The 7674-nt window shown below is 37.0% G+C and overlaps 1 long non-coding RNA gene across 1 annotated transcript; it reads right to left on the reverse strand.

Moving 5' to 3' along the window:
- Nucleotides 1–609: 609 nt before the first annotated feature.
- Nucleotides 610–5542, reverse strand: LOC105441759. Its single transcript, XR_972182.2, has 4 exons — nucleotides 5173–5542; nucleotides 4641–4837; nucleotides 3953–4153; nucleotides 610–696 (listed from the first exon to the last, which is right to left on the reverse strand). It is a non-coding gene; the product is annotated as an uncharacterized LOC105441759 (long non-coding RNA).
- Between the last annotated feature and the right edge of the window lie 2132 nt (nucleotides 5543–7674).

Raw genomic sequence — 7674 nt, forward strand, 5'->3', positions numbered from 1 at the left:
ACAGATCTCACATTACACATGGAAATGATCTGGGTTGTCACCTACAGGGGTTCGAATACAGATAACCCTTAAAAATAGTGTTCTAACAGCAAAGTTAATGTGAAGCCCTGCATGGCTGCAATGATGAATGCCCAGGAAAAGAAAAAGAGAACAATGGTCAAGACTGCTTGAAGTGAATATAGTTTGTAAAGACTAAAGAGACAGTAAAAATATATGAAAAATGCAGATCATGAGGGAAAAGTAAGTTTCAACATAATCTCTATTCATAAAAAGGGTAAACAGTTATGAAGCTCTTTTGAAAATATAAAAAAACCTAAAATGATATTTCAAAGAAATTGAGAATAATGTAAATAGTATCCCTTGAACTATCAATCTCAACTCCTATCCCCCCCCCCAAAAAAAACACATACTTTTCCATGGGGACTGTCCTAGGAGGAGGAGGGGGGGGGGGGGTAATTGTCCATGGACACTTGGACAGGAACGTGCACATCATAGGTTCATCATGGACCTACTCCTTTGTTGTAGGGTCCATGGGTTCATGCAGAATTTTAGATAATACAGAAATCTTAGATAAATAAAATGAGAGGCAATATAATTACCTGTAGATGAGGGCAAAGGGTTGAAATCATGCTTTTCGACCACCCTATTTCACTCCTGCACTGCACAGACCCACTTTGACGGTGCTATGAAGGCAAGCTAGAATGTAAGCGAAAATAGAATAACGAATGTTTACAAGACAAATAAAAATGAACTCTTTATCTATTAGAGTGCCGTCTGGGTGATGATTTAATAGCCAGTTTGTGCCAGATTTAATAAAATAATGTTGGACTTGTACCTTGTCTGTTTGAATGAGGAACCTGGCTAATCTGTCATTATCTACAGACCGATATGAATGTCTCCAAAATGACAACGTGGTGATTGGAAAACATTTTATACAAACATACGAGGACAGCTAGAGTAACAGTTTGAATTGTAGTTTTGGTAAGCCAATTATATGTAGGTATATACATGTTTATGTATTATATTATTTCCTTGATTTAAGTTAACGCTTCTAGCTATAACTTTAATGGGGGAGAGAATACCATAGAATAGAGCACAAATAAAGCAGTTTTCAAAAAAAACGTTTTCTCATTTCATCAACTGAAAATTGCTTGCTTTTTATCGCTATTGAGGTTATCCGTTTTTAACAAGGAACGATAGAGGCTGTTCCACAGATGAATGGAAGCTTCTACGAATTTAGATACTCTTTTGCCATATATAGCCTCCTCTACTGGTAATCATAACTAAAGTGGAAGAGCTGTCCTTCCCATTTTATTCTGCTTTATTTGAGCATTTTACTTCAATGTAAGCTTTAATTCTGGAGCATATTATGTGCCATGGGATTAAATCCTTTTTAAGGTCAATAAAACATAAAAGAATTTAGATCGAATGAAAAAGGGGACAATCAGACTTCCAATAACCATTTCCTAAAGGTGTATGGCAAATCCCTAGTTAATCCCTAACATAAGCCACCTAGCACTACCATAGACTGCGTTCATATAACATTTGGAAGCCGGATTCAAAATTGTCCATTTGAAACATACTTTCATGGTAGGCCCTACTAACTTAGGCCCTACCACTTTCATAAAACTTTTCTTCTTACATAATTTACTCAGCACTTGCTTTATGATGGTCGGTAGCAAAAGGACATTAAGTGCACTTTTTGTTGCCTAAGTTCATATTTGTGTTAAATTACTGACATTTTTTTAAAGATTGGGTCCTGTTTACATGTTAGTGTACTATCAAAATAGCTTAGACCCTGCACTGTGTGTAGGGTTTGAACTAGTGATGTCATTTAAACATGCTTGAGATTTGCATTAAACAAATTTTTTGACAAATGTTATTTGGTCAAAATTTTGTTTGGAATAGTGCCTTGACTATGCTTGTGGTCAGTGATCTCCGATATGTTTAAATTTACTACAGGCAAAATTATTTTAAGGAAACAATGGCTGCGGGTTCAACTGAACATATTTCAAAACCGTGATTCCGAGCTGGAAAAAAAAGTCTTATGAACGCAGCCTGAGCATGCGAGCACATACCAGTAATATGATTGACAGTGTCCTTCAAGAGGGTGAAAGGGTTAATATTGAGTAACATTCTGCTCTTAATTACAGCAACTAGCACCTGTGCCACCTCGAAAGTCCATTTTGACACGCCCAACAATGTTAGCTGGTAAGTGGCCTGCAGCCGAACAAAGGGCCCAATTGAAATCCCATTGTCCTCCCTAAAAGGATACAAAAAGGAACCCCATTTGTTACTCTAGATAGTGCTCCTGGGCTTTTCACCCATTAAACCTGATCATGCCAAACAAACTTTGGAAGAATCACTAAACAGGCTTTTAGAGGGTGGGTTGAAAGAAAGAAATTACGTCTTATTGTGAGGGTTTTCAGGGGCCCTGTTAATGCCATGAAAGGAAAGATCCATCATATGAAGATCGGTTAAGTAGCACAACTTTTTCTCTCATCACGTGTTTTCGACGTATGATGAAGAGTGGATCACATAAGTAAATCACATTGTTTGTGATGCAACTTGTGAAAATGTTCCCAAACTGTTTGTATCTACTCTCATAATTTCACAATCAAGCAAATTAGTGTTCTTGTGATTGAAATGCATTTAAAGGAAATGGGCTTACCACTTAATTTAACATCCTAAATTGCTAATCAGGAAGAATATAGGTTGTTAGGAGCGTATTAATAAAGAAAAAGTTTACCAAAATTGTTGGAAATCAAATTCACTAAAAACTAAAACTCATGTTATCAAAAACAAGGTATACAGAATAGTGAAAGTTTGAAAGAAATAGGACCAATAATCAGAGAACTATGAATTTGAAACATCAAACATGATATCACTAAAGTCTATGCAAATCTCAAATTTGCAGTTTGGTCAGTGGATTGTGACTTCGTGGATAACTCTCCAGTTTGTCGTGTACAAAAAAATAATTGCCTTTTCTCTTGGGGAATAACTCAAAATATATCATGGATAGCATATCATTATTGGTTCTCTAAATAGAATAGACCCTTGAGAGTCATACATTTTGGTAAAATTGAAATTTTAGTCATTTTGTGTGTTGGAACCAATGATATTTGTCTGCCACTTACATCACAGAGACATTACTGGTTCGGTCAATTTTAAGAGCCCATACCTATTAAAGGTGACTACAACTTTCAAAAATTCATAACTTTCTTATTTTTTGTCCGATTTCATTCTAACTTTTACTATTTTACTTCTATTATTTTCTGCTTTCCTCTTTGCTATCAAGATTGGTTTTACTTTGGACCTTTTAAAGATGAAAAAGGCTTAGGCAACCAAATTTGGACTTATCTGCTTTCCTAAGGAGCTTGGGCATCCTTTAAAATTGAGTCCTTATGAAATGTAGCTCTGTGTGTTTGAAGTTTTATGTTGGCTTTCATATCACCTTCAAATAACATGTCCATATTGAAGGACTTTTTAACAACAATTTAATCATCTATACGTTTGGGAATGAATTTGTGCCCTCTCGTCATGGGTTTTGGTCTCTTTTATGGAGAAAACAGAAGACAACAACCAGTGGAAGACAGATGGGATAGGAAAATGAATGAAAGAGCGAAGGAGTCCCAACGAGCAGAAGATAGATAGGAGGATAAGAAAATAAATGAAAAGGCAACAGAGTCCTGACTGGCTGGTAGAAGATAGATAGAAGGGTAGAAGATAGATAGAAGGATAGAAAAATGAATGAAAGAGCGAAGGGGTCCCAACGAGCAGAAGATAGATAGGAGGATCAAAAATGAATGAAAGAAAGAGTGAAGGAGTCCTAACGAGCAGAAGATAGATAGGAGGATATGAAAATGAATGAATGAACGAGTGAAGAAGGGGTCCCAACTGAATAAAGAGGTTTGGCAATGAGTGAGAAAAGCCGATGAGCAAACGTGCTTACCTGGGTGGGTAAATAAGGTGATTCTTTAGAAGGCACCACAGGAAGTGTGAGGCAAAGAGCCAGAGAGTCGACAAACATGGAATCCATTGGCATGAACTCTATTGATCCATCTTCATTGTGTCTGTAGGGGCCTCGCCACAGGGATACACACTTCATATTCTGAAGAAGAATGTCCAGAGAAGAAGAAAGCCGGAGCTGCTTCTAAAGAGAGGTTTCAGGAGGACAAGACACTTTTTTCTATGAAGAGTTGAAGAAACTGTTAAATGAAAAAAAATGTACTTAGGCTCATGAAACGTTTTCAGAACAAAAAATGTCAAAAAACACTTCAAATTCAAGTATTGATAGTGGAAAGGAAATATTTATTTATAAAAAGTTTCTAGCATCAAAAAAAAAATAAAAATGACCAGATATTTTGAATGATGTTCATTCATGATTTCTGACGAATTTTATCGTAAAACTTCTGAAAGGGTTTCCAAATTGAGGATTTACCAGACAATAAGCAATACCTAGCATGCCCCGCTGCAATCGTACATGCATACATAGCTGCCTGTTACAAGTGTTGGTTGCAAATCAAATGTCCCTTCTTATTTGTTTAGTACATCCAAATTGTTCATGTCTTGCTATTTATCAACTAAACTTTAAACAAATAAAAACATGACAACAATGAAGGGAGAGTCCAAAGCCTTACCAATTTTGTTGATGTTAAGACATTGGATGGGCTTGCTTTCTTCAAGAAGATAGTCTAAAACTTTGCAGATTTAGATGAAGTTATCTTGAGTTGTGCAGGGGGTTCGTAGTAGGTCCATGGTTTGTGTCATCAGATGATTAGGCCTACTGCTCTCTTGTTCACTGCATGGTCATGGATGTGTCACCAAATATAACAATCTGGAATCAAATCATCATGCCATGATAACTTTTCAAAAAAGGTACCGGTATAGACTTTGTAGGTGCACAAAAACAAGATATTCTTCATAATAATTTTTATTTATCAAGTAATTACCTCTGCAAAAAAAAGAAGGCAAGTTAATGCTGACAAATGTGAGTTTTATTAGAATTCCCAATATTATCAGATCATTCATATAATAATATGTCTGGTTTAGAAATGGTATAACTATTATGAATAAAAAGTCCCTTATATCCCTAATGTCCTACACAACTCTTAAAAATAAATTAATTAAAATCCTAAAAGATATAATATGAAATATTGCATGTAGTCCTACCGTTAGAAACAACTTTGAATCCAGCTGTATGCAGATAATCAACCTGTCCGGAAACGCGGCGTGTTGTTACGAGAGGATGGACCACACCCAGTCAGTCATCCAATGAACGTGCCGAACCTCTCATAGCCGAGACACGCTCGTCGTTGACATTGTCCCACATGTTTACATTGATGCTGTTTTTAACAATGCATCAGTAATTAAAATTAAACATCTTTTGATAAACCTTAAACAGTTAATTCAAGAGGAAATTATTGAATCGAGCAACATCGTGAGTTCAATCACAAATGAAAACTATCTCAAACACTTTACCATAACTTTCTTGAGTCTAAATAGGCGAGTTTCGGATGAACAACTTTTCCTTCCATCGACCCCGCCCGATCTCCTCATTTTAGGGAAACCAATATAACACAGCGATATATAGGCGCCAAGCATGGACCGCTTTACTACTAGTAACATATTCAAATGTATGGATGTTTCTTTCCTGAGGACCTAATGATGAGGTATTCCATTATTAAACCCGTTACTAATGAATGAACTTCAATATTGGAATCCAGTCTGCATATCTTTTTGTTGCTATGTCAGACAAACCTCGAACAAGCCTTAAGGTTGTCAACAACATTTTTTTTAAAGTATGCATACAATTTGAATATGTTAGTAAACCGGTCTATTATTAGGAGGTCAACAATTTAGGTTACATATGCAGATTCGTTTAGTTTACTTCCTATCTCACTTTATCTTTATATTATTTTTTGTTTATTGTTCTTATGTTTTATATTATTCATTTCACCCTTTGCCACTGTAAGCCTGGAATGCTTGAATTACAATGAAAGTAAATCTATTAAATGAATCAGTGGCAGATTTGGGATTCTCAATGATCGGAGCGGGGGGGGGGGGGGGCTTAATCTTAAATTCGGCGAAGGGCATATAATACTACTATGGGACATTTGGATAATGATGATGGGATGGGCATGTGTAGGGCTACCCTCTGTTCTCCCACCCCCTCCTAGGTTCAACATGTTCATCACATAGAAGTTGATAGAACACTTACGAGTTTGTTACTGAATGTTTTCTATGTCTAAATGCTCAATCTGAGTGAAAGTCCAACTGGAGCTGCTGCACTCATCTCATCTTTTGAAATCACTTTTAATAACAAATTGAACACAACACATTGTTTTCTTGAATCTGTACATAACGAATGGAATATTTTGGACAGATTGGAACTCAAGACTAGTTCGACATGTCAAGAGGGTGCCAACGCAACAGGAAGCGACTCCGATGACCTTTCCCACAAGCGTGACCTCTTGCGCATGACTTTGAGAATGGATTGAAGAGTTTGAGCAAGTGCACAGTATACGATGAATAACATATTTTTTCTCTCTCTATTTCTCTCTCTCTCTCTAACTCTAACTCCCCATTCTTTATTTCTTTCACTTGACTTTAAGAAACGAGATGAAGAAATTGAACAAGTACCCCCCCCCCCCCCCCCCCCCTCTCTCTCTCTCTCTCTCTCTCTCTATCTCTCTCACTCCCAATCTCAATCTTTTCCTTCTTTCTTATTCTTTTTAAAAAGCTTACTTTGACAGAAAGAAAATAAAGGGTTCGACTGCAGATGGTCCATATTGTAGGTCGTGACGTATTTGTAATGAATCATTTGGTTTGGATATAGCAACATAGGCTGCAGGGGGAGGGGTAAAATCAATTTTTACCAGAGCAGTTTTCTCCCTTGTTGTTGTTATTTTGAAAAGGAGATGCATTTTGGCAACAACATTGTCAAAACCTTGCAGTCCTGAGACTATACTTGACATCGAAAGAATCCTTGTCATTGTTTTTCATTCTTTGTTTTCATTGTTGACGAAGAACGTCTTGCAGATGCACATGTTAATTAACAGTTGAATGGCTACTTGCCACGTGAAAGTTCTAAACTTTGTCTTGATGTTGGTAGACTAGAATTCATTTTTCTTTAATTTGGAATATAATTCTCTTACATTTTATTGACTGTTAAAGATTTATATGAAAATGTTAAATATTGAAAGCGTTCACTTTCTTTTTGTGTGGTGTGTAGAATAATGCAATTGTTGGTGATAACATTCATTTTCAATAACAGGGCCAAGGAACTTTACCTATTACAGTGCAAACCTTGTCATTTCAAGATGATGGGGTTGATATGTCCCTTTAAGAGGAGCGGCACCTTTGAAGGGTTCCACAGTGACCTTGGTGTAGACTTTCGTCATACCTGGCGGACACGTGCGTGAGGAGGGCTTTCCCCACGATCACAGGTGTACGGTTTCCTCCCGTCTTACCCCTGCTAGTCTTCAACGCCAGAGGTTTCATGTGATTTATAAAGTAACGCCTCTCGGTTTTCATAACGGGGGCATCCCAGCACTGCAGTAGTCTAAAAATGAATAGTCACTGAATCAGTCGGTCTCTGGGGCCTTAAAAGTTAAAACATCACATAGCTTCTCATATCAGGCCCGCGAGACCATTACTGTCCAACTTTTCAGC

This window comes from Strongylocentrotus purpuratus, unplaced genomic scaffold, assembly GCF_000002235.5.
Source record: "Strongylocentrotus purpuratus isolate Spur 01 unplaced genomic scaffold, Spur_5.0 spur5_scaffold_11, whole genome shotgun sequence".
Taxonomy (NCBI): Eukaryota; Metazoa; Echinodermata; class Echinoidea; order Camarodonta; family Strongylocentrotidae; genus Strongylocentrotus; species Strongylocentrotus purpuratus.